The sequence below is a fragment of the Chelonia mydas genome, chromosome 2 (genome assembly GCF_015237465.2).
Source record: "Chelonia mydas isolate rCheMyd1 chromosome 2, rCheMyd1.pri.v2, whole genome shotgun sequence".
In the NCBI taxonomy this organism is placed as follows: Eukaryota; Metazoa; Chordata; order Testudines; family Cheloniidae; genus Chelonia; species Chelonia mydas.
The window spans coordinates 72,527,578-72,541,540 of record NC_057850.1 but is presented as its reverse complement, the minus strand read 5'-3'; the positions used below and the strand labels follow the sequence as shown (position 1 = coordinate 72,541,540).

The window sequence follows — 13,963 nt, the reverse complement described above, 5'->3', positions numbered from 1 at the left end:
TACATGCTAACCCATTGTAGAAATCTAGCACAGACTGGTCATGAGATAGCTCCATATAATACAGTATACATTGCTATCCCTTTTGAACCAAGTGGTTAGCCAATGTTCATGATCTTCTGGGTTGAGTTAGGAGGAGAAGTTGATGATGGAGACTCGTATTTCTTTCAGGCAATCCTTTTTATTTACAAAAATGTTCCCAAAGTCCTGTTTCCCTGAACACAGTAGGAATCAAACAGGAAGGAATTTCTTTACTAACCATTCCAAGCCTCTTTTCAGCCAGCATTCTGCCCCAAAAGCTCTCCCTCTTGCATTTCTCTGAGCCATGTTACTAGTGTTTCTCTTGCTGGCTGCTTCTCTGGTGTGTCTCCTCATGTACAGCCCTACCAAACATTATTCTCCCCCGCCCCCATATTTGCCCTAAGCCCCCAGAGAAACTCTTTCAACACATATAGCTCAGCCTTTGTCCAGTCGAGCCGTGTAGCCTGTGTTTTGGGCAGTTGTTCCGATTGTTTCTCCAAAAAGGATCTTACCTGTTTCTTGCATTTATCCTGAATGAATAGTGGCTAGCATGCACATCAGCTTCGATAGGGTTTCACCCAGCCTCCATCATAACAATACTTTCACATGTACTAAGCTGGTGAATATATTAGCTAGCACGTGCTAAGAACACACCTTTAAATCCTAACTGAGCCAAAGTCTAAGCATACTGAACAGGTTTGAAAGTATATCCCTTAACATTACCTAATGACTATTCAGAATGATTAGCTGCTTTGCAATAGAAAGTACAGGAAATCATTTTGAAATGAGTTACCAATATGTTACTGAAAATTTGTCTTAGCAGTATATGCCAATAAAAAAGCAATCTCTCTCCTCCCTCAGTTACCATTTGAAATGCATTTACTTTGACTATGCAAGAGATCTGAGTTCTAACTCCTGAAGCGGACAAAAGCTGGGAGCGTTCTAGAGGCAGTGGCAGAGAGAACACATTGCCTCACTCTATAGCAATCCCTCTAGCTGCACCAAGAGGAGAATCAGTGGACTCTGAAGGGAGGCACATCCAGTTCTCTCTGGCCAAAAGAAATCTGAATGTTTGCTATGATGCAGAACATTTAAGTGGGTTAGACTATGGGGAATGAATGCTTTATATAGACTACACTCAGAAAAGGCCTTTGAAAAATAAGGCAAAGGATTACAATTACAAGTCATTTACTTGTACTTTAAAGTTGATAAAGAGAAAATAATCTTTTCTAAACCAAGGGAAATATGAAACTCTAAATAAAATTGTTTTCCATGGTGTTATGTTATGGCCATTCTCACTTTTGCAACATTGATATTTAAGTAGTCTATTTTGCTACTGATGTCCTGGATCATGGATAAATTCTAATGCTAACATAAGTTCTGTGCACCCCCAGTGATCAGCACAAGGCCCTGAGAGTTGGGACAGCTTGGTTAAATTCCTACCTCTGCCCTATGACTCTGTGACCTTGAGTAGGACACTAAAGCCAACATTTTCAAACCAAAATGCCTAAAAATTAGTCTCCTAAATCCTATTAAACAAAAGTGGCCTGCATTTCAGATGCAAAGCAATTACAGTGCCTACTGATTTCAGAGCAGAGTCTCTTCTTACTTTCTGTTGTAAAGTACCTAGTACAAAAGGACTCTGATATTCACTGGGACCTGCAAGTTGTACCGTTATACAGCCAGTAATACAAAAACACCATAACTGTTAAAGTTGAAAGGCACCAAATTTAAAACTAATGAGCCGAATTATGTTTTACATAATTTGAAACTAATCTGTGGAACTCATTGCCACAAGACAACATTGAGTTCAAGAATTAAGTAGGATGCACATTTTTTTGATAAAAGGATTTTCCTGCTGACAAATGGGGTTTCAATGAAAATGAATTTTTTGCGGGGAAAATGTCATGGGGTTGGGGGGAGTAAAGACAAGAAATTTCAAAGCAAAATTAACATTTACACTTTAGTTTCATACCTAATTGCCTTTTCTATTGTCTTTCTGTTTTTAAAAACCAAAAATTCAATGTTTCAATTTACAGTTTTTAGATTTTTCAGGTTTAATCATTCTCCTTTTTTACTTTCCTCCTCTCCTCACCCCGCCCCAGCCACCCTTCCTTTGTCCACTGGAATAAGGAGCATTAAAGGTCAAAAAAATTGAGAGAATGTGGCAGGGGAAACATCCTCTCCCTCCCTGCCCCCCTTGTAAGAATTAAAACAAAAGCAGAACAACCCCACATTTTCTCAGTGGAAGAAAATATCCTTTTTTTTCTTCTAACACCTTTTTTCCCCAGCTCAGAAAAGTGTGAAAAATGTTTTTAGAAAGAGTGAAAAAATACTTTCATTTGTTTAAACTTTTTTTGAACTTTTCATACTTTTCCAGTTGAAAAACACATTTTAAAGTGAGGAAGTATCATCTTCCCCATATCCCATTCATCCTTTTTTACATTTTTCCACATTTTTCCATTGTGGAAAAAATCCCATAACTGTGAGGGGGGAGACCCAAAAATATAAAACCTGAAATGAAACAAAAATTTAAAATAGAATTTTAAAAAGTCAGTGAAAGATCATAAAAACTCTGAACATTTTTTTTGTCTGAAACTTTGGGGAGGGAGGGAAATACTTTTTGCAACTAACTCTACGTTAGATATGTAAATGGCTAATGAGTACTTCCACAGTTATGTTATGTTAGAATAATTTTTTAGAAGAGAGCTAAACCGTCAGGCTTCTGGGCATAAACCACTAAGTGACAGAGGATAGGAAGAAATGTTCTCTATGGGTAGGTTATTGCATGATTGTCCACTTACAGGAATTCTTGCACTTGCCTCTGGAGCATATGGTACAGACCACGGTTAAGAAACAAGCTACTAGACTAGGTATGGCCCTGGGCTGATCCTGTATGATAGCTCCTGTTTGGTAAGGTTTAAATGTCATGCCTTGGGGTCATCCCTATTTATTAATTATTATTGTTTATGTATTTATTATCAAACCAACATATAGCAATGGCTGAGAGGAAACTTGGAAACTTATGGAAACTTATTTTTACAAAATCAATGTAAATTCCAGTATAACACACCACAGAAAAAATTAACACGTTTGTTTTCTACAAACATTAACCCCACTTATAGGAGAGAGTGCATGGCCCAGACCTCAGCCAGCTTTTACATCTCATTTGTCAGCTGGGACTTGGTCCTGCATTATTGAAGCCAATGGATGCTTTGCCATTGATTTCAGTCAGCACAAGATCGGGCAGTTAGGGTGGGTTTCACAACAGGACTGAGGTGCTGCAATGCTGAGCATCACGGCACCTTACTTTTAGGTGTCTAAAAAATCTGGGAACAACATTGCGACCCACAAAGCCAAGTTACACACCTAGGTTCTCTATACAATGAACGGGGAGGGACAGGCACCTAAGAATGCAATCCACAAAAGCCAGCATACTAGTTGGGGAGCCACCTAAGCTAGTTAATGGGAGATGCAGATGAGAAGGATGTGTCCTAAGCCCTGCCCCTCTCTCAGAGGTGGGCATATAAGCTCTGGCTGAAGAAAGACAGCTAGCTTTGCTTAGCAATCCATGAAAAGGAACCTACTGCTAAATGGCGCCTAAGGCATTTATTGTGAGAATGAGTTTGGCACCTGCCTTGCTCCACACAAAATGGTGCAGGGAGGGTGTGTCCACCTTTTAACTTTTAGCCCAGTGGTTAGAGCACTTGTCTGGGATATGAGAGCCAAGTCCAATTCTCCTCTCTGTGCTGGGAGCAGGGAGGGAGGGAGGGAGGATTTGAACAGGGGTTTCCTATGGAGAGTTCTACTGGCTACTGAGCTATGGGACATTCTGATGCGGGCTCCCTTAGTCTCTCGTATTGAAGCTGTTCCATGATGGATAAATAAGAGAGTTTGAAGCAGGAGAATTGGAGCTGACGTGTCTCACCTGCCAGGTGGGGCCCTAACCATTGGATTACAGCCTCATTACACTCTTCCTCTCTCTGAGCCTATTACTTCCACTGTGGATAAATACTTAAATAGTCATTGGGCCAGAAAGAGGGAGTAAGTGCATGGGAATGACCCTGTAGGCCATTAGTTAGGGCACCCACCTAGGAGGTGGGAGACCCTGGGTCCAGTCCCCTTGCGGCAGTCACTTTTTCATTATTTATCCACAGACAACTGCTTCAGTGGGAGAAACTGAGGGCATCCCCTCATCAGAATATCAGTGGTGAGTGAACTCTCCTAAGAGGTGGAAGACCCCATTTCTCCCACTTCTGGTGGAGACGGGGAAATTGAACCTGGGTCTCCAACTACCCAGGTGAGTGCTCTAACCCTGGTCTAAAAGTTATAAGGTAGACATCTCCTCCTACAGCTAGATTTAGAATTGGACTTGATCCAGTTGGCAGCCTCTGAAGACTCCTTTCAGATCAGGCCCCACACACAACTTAAGTGGCTGAATGCCTCTCCTCCCTTGGCTCTCAAATTGCTTTGGGGCTTAGGTGGGAGACAGGTGTCCAGATGCCTAAAGGGAGTGAGCAGTGCACACGCTCAGAGACAGAAACTTCAGTTCTGAGGGAACTTTTACTCTAAAAAACTTAGGCACCGAATGGGTTTAGGTGCCCACAGTGTTCAGTTGAAGTTTTGTGGATTGCAGTAGAGCCAAACGGGGACTTAGGCACCTAAGTCTGGGATTAGGTGCCTAAATCAATTTGTGGATCCCATCTTTACTGGCCAATCCCAAAGGTCTGAAACATGCAACGATGCTTGGATTATAGAACAGCCTTTCTATTGTGCGCTTAGAGCTGCACCGATGAAATACAAGGAGCCCACTGTAAGTTCTAATGGCACCTCAAGCACAAGAACAATTTTCTAACTTTTGATTTTGATTAATATTGTGGGGTGTGGGGAAAGGAAAGCATTTCTTTCTGTGCATTCAAAAGTGATTTTTTTGCTTGCAAGTGAGCAAAAACTTTATGGCAGCTTTTTGGATTCATTTAAGGTACCAAATTCACTTGGGAAATAATTGTGTGAAAAGACATGTTTTTCTAAAAATGTTCACATCAATATCTGCCCTATAGTATTATGCTTTTGGGGGGGGGGGGCGGGGGGTCTGGACCAGTTATGACACACCCTGTCCCAGTGTGACCCTATGGGAGATTCTACTGAGCCAGAGTGAGGGGCAATTGTGGTTAATCCTCACAGGGCTTTCAGGGTATCATCTGAGAGGGCCTTGCTGAGTTGAGGTAATTAGGTACAGCTGAGGTTACTTAGTGTCTGAACTTTTAAAAGGGACTGGGCTTCTCTCATACTACGTTAGAAAAGGTGTTTGCTGTCTGGATGTCAGGACAGGGAGCTCTTTAGACAGAAGAGCTACCCTGTTTATTTTGTTTGGTGTGTATCTGAGAGTTTGCTTTGGGGCTTAAGGATTTGAGCTTCATGATGAAAATGTGGCCAGGGCCCATGAAAGTTTTCTGGGTGTGTTCACTTGGTAGCAGAAGAAATACTGTAAAATACTCTGGAGTGGTTTCTCTGCTTAACCTGGGATTCCAGTGAGATTTCTGTCCAGTGTATCTGACCCTGGACTTCCTAGATGCATTCAGAGCATGCAAGGTGATTCACAGGAAAGTAAGGAAGACTGTCCTAGCCCTGCAGATCTAACACTCGGTTTTGCTGTTGTTTTTGTAAATCTTAAACACACTCAATCCTGGTAATGAGAGAACATGAGCCTCACTCTGTAAAACTACAACATCTATTGAGAATGTGTTAAGAGTGAAGTTCACCATTAGGGACTCCAATTGTTGAAAATCCATTAGAGACATTTGCAAACCCTACTCTTGCTCTTCTAAGTTGATTGTCCAAAAACTTGACAAGCCCAGCAGCTCTGCTTCTGTACTGGGGTGAGGAGGGGGAGAGAGAATGAAACTGCATTCAGATACTTTGCCAAGTATTGACCAAGCAGATACAAGCTCATTGTTAAAGTACCAACAGTGATTAATAAAAGCCACCAAATGGTTAAGCGATGCCCCATGAAGATTTAATTAGGGGCCTTGGAAACAAACTCACAAAATGTCAGCGTCCTGTTTGTTTTTCTATTTATAAGTGCTCATGAAAGGGACTGAATTGCAAGAGAGTGGATTCTCTGATTTTATTTTTATATATATGAAATCAGTTCCAGAGAATGTGCTTGCCATTCAGGCTTCCCCCACTATCAACTAATCTGGTGAAACAACCTCTGTGTGAGAAGGTAGGTTAGTCTTCATCTGTTCAGCCCTTAGTGTGTCTGAGACTGTCACCATTTTTAGGAATCCTGGCACAGAGCAAAATGGATATGGTGCTACAGATCTCAGACTACCATTGCAAACTGAACTGAACCTACTCATTGCACATAAGCTGATGAACAGCTATCAAACGGTGACCACTTCTGGTCTCTATTACTGAACCCAGATTCAAACTTGTGACACAAAGACTAAATGCTTTCTAGCCCAAAGTCAATTCCAAGGACTCTCTCATCTGCCCTCTCTTGCTTTGTGAATGTAACTGAAGAGTCCCTAAAAACAAACTTGAAGACTGATTTCAATAAAGTTACAAGGGGCTGTGAAAATAGTAATTGAGCCAATTAATATAGTTCATTTGGGGGGTTTTCTCATCGTTAAAAACAGTCATATATATATTCTAGCCATGAAATCTGTCCCACTAAGGGCACTGTAACTACTGTGTGACAGATTTTAAAGGCCTCCCTGGGCTCTTAGATATGTGTAAACTACCCAAGACAATGATGGAAAGAACATTCAGTTCTCTTGCTTCAAGAATCCATTCACATGACCCTTGCCTGACTAGCACGCAATATATAAACAGAGCCTAATAACTCTTAAGTGATATTATTAAACTTTTCTTTGAGGTGGTTTTTGGTTGAGTGAGAGTAAAGAGAGGCTGCTTGCTTCTGGGGATTTTAAAGCTTTAACAAGCCTCCCTTCCACAAATCTTCTTAATATGTTGAACAGCGTGAACTAAAGCTTCATCCATGGCTTGTCAAGCCGAAGGAAGGTCATTACTTTTCTCCTTAAACTGGTTGTCACGTGCCTTAAAGACAGGCACAAAAGAAGACAGGTACTTGGTAAAGGAAGACTGCACTCAGTGGACTAGTTCAGGATTGCATATCACACCATCACATAGCCAACTTCTGCACAAGCTGGCATTGATCTTCTCAGAGTGCCTATGGTGCTCTGACTTGTGCACAAATCATTCCATATCTCCCTATTTCCCCACTTCCAGCCACCAGATGGCATTTTAAGCTCATTCCCACATAAAATGAGTTGACAAATTCATGAGATATTACTGTGGCATGTTCTAGTTCACATTTTTTTTCTCCAAAGAGCTCAAAAATGGGCATACTGTGGACCTGAAATACAAAGGATTATACAATTTTGGCTGCTGTCATAAGATTTTACATTGAGGGTAAAACAAGAGAGGAAACAAAAACACATCCTTGTACACATTCCTTCTAAAAATTATGCCTAAGTACAGGGTCACTCGAATAGTTCTACTTCTTTATAATCAGTGAATTCCTGGAAGGTACAATAGAAGCTGAAGATAGTATCTTTTAATGGTTTGTAAGTGGGGGTGGGAGATGGAGAGTGTGTGTGAATTTAATAGGCACAATTAAATTATCTCCTCAAACACATTTGTACAGCTTCTAGGGAAGTCAATGGGTGATAAAAACACATACCCAAGAGCTTAATTTGGCTCAAAGAGTGCAAATGTTTAAGAATTATTTCCATACTGGATGTGTTAAATAGTGTATAAGACCAACTTCTCCTTTTCCTGTCTTTTCTCTTCCTAATTAAATTCATTACAAATAAAAATCTAATACATCAGGATATTCAAAATGTGCATGTTAATTTCTTAACATTCCAGCTAAATCCTGGAAGATATTTCAGACACATTCCTGATTTCATGTTATTGAAAACTCATTATTTTAATCTGTTAAAAGATAAAACTACTTCTGTTCTCTTTCCAGTTGTAATTCTGTCTGTTTCCTGGCTTAGGAAGTTTTCAGTGCTTATATCAGAATCTAGAAATAAAAGTGATTACATCAGATAGGAAGTAATGCTAAACGTTAGTTAGTAGGAGTAGCAACATTTTAGGATTTCTGTTCTACAAATACTTTCTAAACACAAGTTTAAAAACTGAATAGCCTGCTCGTCAGGTTTACAGTTTTGTCTCCTAACATTATTTAAACAGTAAAAGCCTTCATTCTTTCCACCACATCACTTTGTACCAATAGTATCTAAGGCCCAAATTCTCAAAGCTAGTTAGGATTTGAATGTCAGTTGAAATCAATAGAAGTTAAGAGATTAAATACCTTTGAGGATCTTGTCCTAAGAACCTATTGTATTATGGATTAAAAGGGTCAAACTCATACTAATAAACACACATACATACAAATTCCATGCCTCCCTCCTCCCCCACCACCCCAATAATGAAAGCAATCTTACTTGTGTGACATTAACTACACTTGAATCTTTGGAAACCTGTCAACCAAGCAGCAAAAAGAATTAGAGCCCCTGATTGAAGTCAGGTTCTTCTGTTTGTCAATTGTGAGTTAGTGAGCATCAGAAAGTATGAACGTGAGGAGGAAACATTTCTCCAATCGTTTCTATTTCTCGGTGGGAGATTCTCTAAATCACTACAATATTGATCTTAATAAATCACTCTGTAAATACATCTCTTTCAGTGGCAGATAACAAATATCGTAGGAAGAAAAAAAACAATTATAAAGAAAAAGAAGTAAATAAGCTAGGAAAAACCATTTAGATTTTCACAGCTCTGGAGATTTACCTATCAGCAAGATTACTAATATATCTGTAATGTAATAACCAAATAGGAAAGTCTTGTGCCAAACTTCTACCCCAACAGCAGCAATCACCAGATACATTGCTATTAATGTCTATAGAAAAAGGATAAAGCTGTTTTAATCTTCCACTTATAAAGGGAAATTTAAATGCATAAAATTTCACTCACGCTAATCGAGCACAGACTCCAGGGTCCAAATATGCTGGTTTCCACCTCTTACCTCCCCACACAATAGGGACTAATCCTGCAACCCAACTCAATACTTGGAGGTAGAGGAGCAAAGTTCCAATACAGCCAACAAAATGACTTTAAGAATAAGCTGTACAAGATGCAAGTTGCAATCCTGGTAATGTGTGCATCCTCCTCTTCTCAGTACTAGTCCAGAAACTGCAACTCCCCAATCTCTTCATAAAGCCGGGTCTCATAGGTGTCAATGGACCTAGATTCAGATTTTCAAATCTGGTTACTGTGATTATTTTCGGTCTCTTTAATCTAGGGGTGGACAAACGTTTTGGTCTGAGGACCGCATCTGGCTATGGAAATTGTATGGTGGGCAATGAATGCTCACGAAATTGGGAGTTGGGATGCAGGAGGGGGTGAGGGCTCTGGCTGTAGGTGCGGGCTCTGGGGTGGGGCCAGGGATGCGGGGTTTGGGGTATAGGAGGGGGCTGCAGGCTGGGGGTGGAGAAGAGGGGTTTGGAGTATAGGAGGGGGCTCTGGGCTGAAGCAGGGGGTTGGGGTATGGGAGGGGGTACAGGCTCTGGGCTGGGGGTGTGGGTTCCAGGGTGGGGCCAGAAATGAGAGGTTCAGGGTGGGGGGGGCTCCGGGCTGGAGCAGGGGATTCGAGTCTGGGGGAGAGTGCTCTGGGCTGGGACCAAGGGGTTCGGAGGGTGGGAGGAGGATCAGGGCTGGAGCAGGAGTGCGGGAAGAGGTCCGGGATGCAGACTCCAGGCAGCATTTACCTCAAGCAGCTCCCGGAAGCAGCGCTATGTCCCCCCCTCCAGCTCCTACGTGCAGGCGTGGCGCCAGCCAGGCGTCTCTATGCACTGCCCCGTCCGTAGTCACCGCCCCAACCACAGGCACCACCCCTGTAGCTCCCATTGGCCACAGTTCCCGGCCAATGGGAGCTGCAGAGCTGGCACTTGGGGCTGGGGCAGAGTGTGAAGCTCCCTGGCTGCCCCTACACATATGAGCCGGAGGGGGGACATGCCGCTGCTTCCAGGATCCGTGTGGAGCGGGGCAAGCCCCCAACCCTGCTCCTCAGCAGAAGCTTGAGGGCCAGATTAAAAGGTCTGATGGGCCAGACGCGGTCCGTGGGCCATAGTTTGCCCACCCCTGGTTTCCAACCCATTTTTTCCCCCTAAACAGAATAAAGCAAAGTACTTTTAGGGGAAAAAATAGCAGACATTAATCTCTTATTAAAGCAAAATGGAAAAAATGAAAAAATAGAACTCATCTTTTTTGAAAAGATTCTTAGTTTGGCTAAGAGACGCTAACACTATTCATTATCGGTAGGGCCCTACCAAATTCATGGTCCATTTTAGTCAACGTCACGGTCAGAGGATTTTTTAAATAGTAAATTTCATGATTTCAGCTATTTAAATCTGAAATTTCATGGTGCTGTAATTGTAGGGGTCCTGACCCTGCAAAAAAATTGCGGGGGGGGGGGGCGCGGCTGCAAGGTTATTGTAGTGGGGTTGCGGTACTGCTACCCTTACTTCTGCGCTGCTGTCTATAGAGCTGGGCCCTCAGTCAGCATCCGCCACTTTCTGGCTACCCAACTCTGAAGGCAGCAGCACAGAAGTAAAGGTGGCATGGTCTGGTATTGCCACCCTTACTTCTGCGCTGCTGCTGGCGGGCGCTGCCTCCAGAGCTGAGCGCCTGGCCAACAGCCACCGCCCTCCAGCCGCCCAGCTCTGATGGCAATGCAGGGAAGTAAGGGTGGCAATACTGTGACGACAACCCCCCTCCCTGCGCCCCGCAACTCACTTTTGGGTCAGGACCCCCAATTTGAGAAATGCTGGTCTCCCCTGTAAAATCTGTATAGTCTAGGGTAAAAGCACATAAAAGACCAGATTTCATGAGGGGAGACCAGATTTCATGGTCCATGACGCATTTTTTACGGCCGGGAATTTGGTAGGGCCCTAATTATAGGATAGACGAGGAAGCAAGCAGGCAACTTTATTAAAAATAAAAGGAGTAACCACTTAATTCATTAGGCACTGCATTGAAAACTTTACCCTATGTGAGTTAGGTTACTCTAGTTATAACAGTGATGTACCTGTAATTTGGATATTCTGATTAAAGTTAATTTGGTGGCATCGTTAAAAACATTCTTGTGGCAGTAGCTCTATTTTATTGCACATTGTAGTCATTGTATCATAATAATCTTCACATCACCGCCTATTAGCATTTGAAGGCCCAAAGCTGACTAGTGTTTCCTGTCATTTTAAGGGCGTGCGGTGGACATACAGTATTGAATGTAGAAGAATCAAAAAGCCTCCAGTCAGGATACTGTAGGCAGGACTGGTAGTGCCACTTATTATTAAGGTTGCCTAACACGTCTCATTATAAGACTCTGTTCTCAGTTGCCAACCTTTAACAGTTCAGGCTGAAATTTTATATGCTGGGTGTCTGCCTCAGGCTGAATTATTCTGGAAAATTTCAACCAAAACGATGTAGTTGTGTCTAAGAATGAGGCTAGGGGGAAATACGTTAACGTGCCGATGTAAAATTCTGGTAATGTTTTCTTTAAAAAGCTCTAGCATCTCCATGCTTTGCAGCAGGATCTTGAAATTTTACAGTGGGATGGCATTTGTACCAGGGATATGCCTTTTACCATTTTGGTGTAAATCTGCCCAAATTTGACAGGCTGCCACAGGAAGGCTATTGAGGAGCTAGGGAGGGAGGCAGGCCGGAAACCAGAAAGGTTTCTGTTGGAAACCTGCCAGGCATCTGTCAGAAATTTGTTGAAATCGAGACGTTCCCCCAGAATGTTTCAATTCTGAAGCATCAGCATTTTCCAAGAGAAAACTGTTCCATCAGAAAAACTTCTTACCAACTCTATTGCCCATGCACCATTCCCAGAAAGCAACTGAGGATGCTCCAGCAAGGACTATGGGGCAAAGCTGGACTTTCCTTGAAACAGATACTTTCAGCTGCTTTGTACCAGGATGCGGCCGGGCACAGGAACTGAAAGCAGGGAGCCTGTGCTCTCAGTGACCCCTCTATTAGCATGCAGGCATGAAGGAGGAAGTCACTAGAGCTGAATGCAGAGTGGGTAAAAGCCGGACTAGGGGAGAAGGGAAGAAGTAAACTGGGACGAGGAGTCTGGTGAAACTGAGACTGGCGGGAGGGTGGGGGTAGGAGGAAGAAACCAGTGACTGTTACTGGAGGCTGGAACCCAGGAGGTAGGGGAGGCTGTACTAGGTAGGACAAGGAGACTGGGACTGGGATTTGGGGTGGGGGGAGACTGAGACCATGAACCACTGTGAGAAATGGGAGGAGGGAGTTAGAGACCAGTTAGACTGGGGAGGTGGGGTGGGGAACACTGACATCAGATGAGGTGATTTTTTTTTCAAGTTGGGCGATTCATCAAATCCTAATCTATTTCACAAACGATTTTTTTGTTTTTGACAAATCAGCATTTTTCAACAGAAAACATGGCTAGTCAAAAAATTCCCCTATCAGCTCTACTCACAGGATCAAGTGCATTGTTTGTTATTTTACAGATGCTGTAGACGATGCACTAAAGAATGTTTTTTTAAACTTCTGGAGAGGCATATTTTTTAAAGATTGAAAAAAAAAAAGTGAGATCCTGGATCTATTTAAATCAATTGCAAAAAAAAATCCCATTGCCTTCAATGGGGCAGGATTTCACCCCAGAAGCCTGTCACATTATAAAATTTGAAAAGTTAAATCAAAAGCGGAGCTTAGAAACCTTAAGAATGTCCATTTATCTTGAAAGTAGAACTGAGCAAAAGTAAAACAATTTTTTTTAAAAAAAATATGGATTTGAGTTCACTACTTTCTTGCAAAATTGGATTTTTTGACAAATTTGTGCAACATATTTTGCACGATCCTAATGTTTGTGAACATTTAAAAAGTTCCTTTTGGTAAAAATAAATAAATACATAAAAATTGCATGGTAATATTCCCAAACACTACATTATCAACTGAATGAAAAAGAGGGCTGAGAGACAGGAGTTCTACTTCTACATCTGGCAATGACTGGACTTAATAATACTTTGCATATATATAGTACTTTACGAGTATTATCTCCTTTTATGCAGATGGAGAAAATGAGAATGCCATGTTAAATGACATGCCTAAGTTCACACAGCAAGTCAGTTTCAGAATCATGCATACAACCCAGGTTTCTCCCACTAATCCACTAGAATCCAGTGCTTTATCATCAAATCATTTAATCTCTGAGTTTTATTTGTAAAAGACAACAACCATACCTAACACAGACAAAAATCAGAAAATATGTCGTTTTTAAGATGTCCATACCCACAAGTATGTACCATTGATTCCCATTTTGAAGATTTGAAAACTTAGGATATGAAAGGTTATTTGCTTCTGGGCTCTGTGGTATAGCAGAGTAGGCACCAGGCTTGGAGTCAGGATATGTGAGGTCTAATCTTAGTCTAAATACTGACTTGCTACATAATCATGCTTATGGCAATTACAGTAATTTAATCTCAGTTTTTCCATCTGTAAAATGGGGGTAATGATACTTAATATTTGTAAAGTTCTGTATAAGTGCAACCTTTTATTAATGCTGGTAAGTGGCAAAGGTGGAATAAAAACTCATGGCTTGTAGTTAATCACTATGTGATTTTTGAGCGGCACTGCCTCTTCCAGGTTTTTGAAGCTTCACAAAAGGGAATTTTGTGACTGAAGTTTTTTGAATGCTGATATATGCAATGTTTTGGGCTAATTTTTCCAGGTATATATTTCACATACAAGCACACATGTAAGACTGGGTCTGCTACATTACACCCACAAAAAACTGGCAAAAATTTTCTCATAATTTTCCTCCAGCTCTTCTTAAATGTAGAGCTATGTGAAACTCCTGACCATTCCTTTAAAGTCTCTACAATGCACC

At 41.8% G+C, this 13,963-nt stretch overlaps 1 pseudogene; it reads right to left on the bottom strand.

Annotated features, from left to right (window-relative positions):
- Positions 1-13,963, bottom strand: part of LOC102937793 — a 63,906-nt pseudogene that overhangs the window by 17,014 nt on the left and 32,929 nt on the right.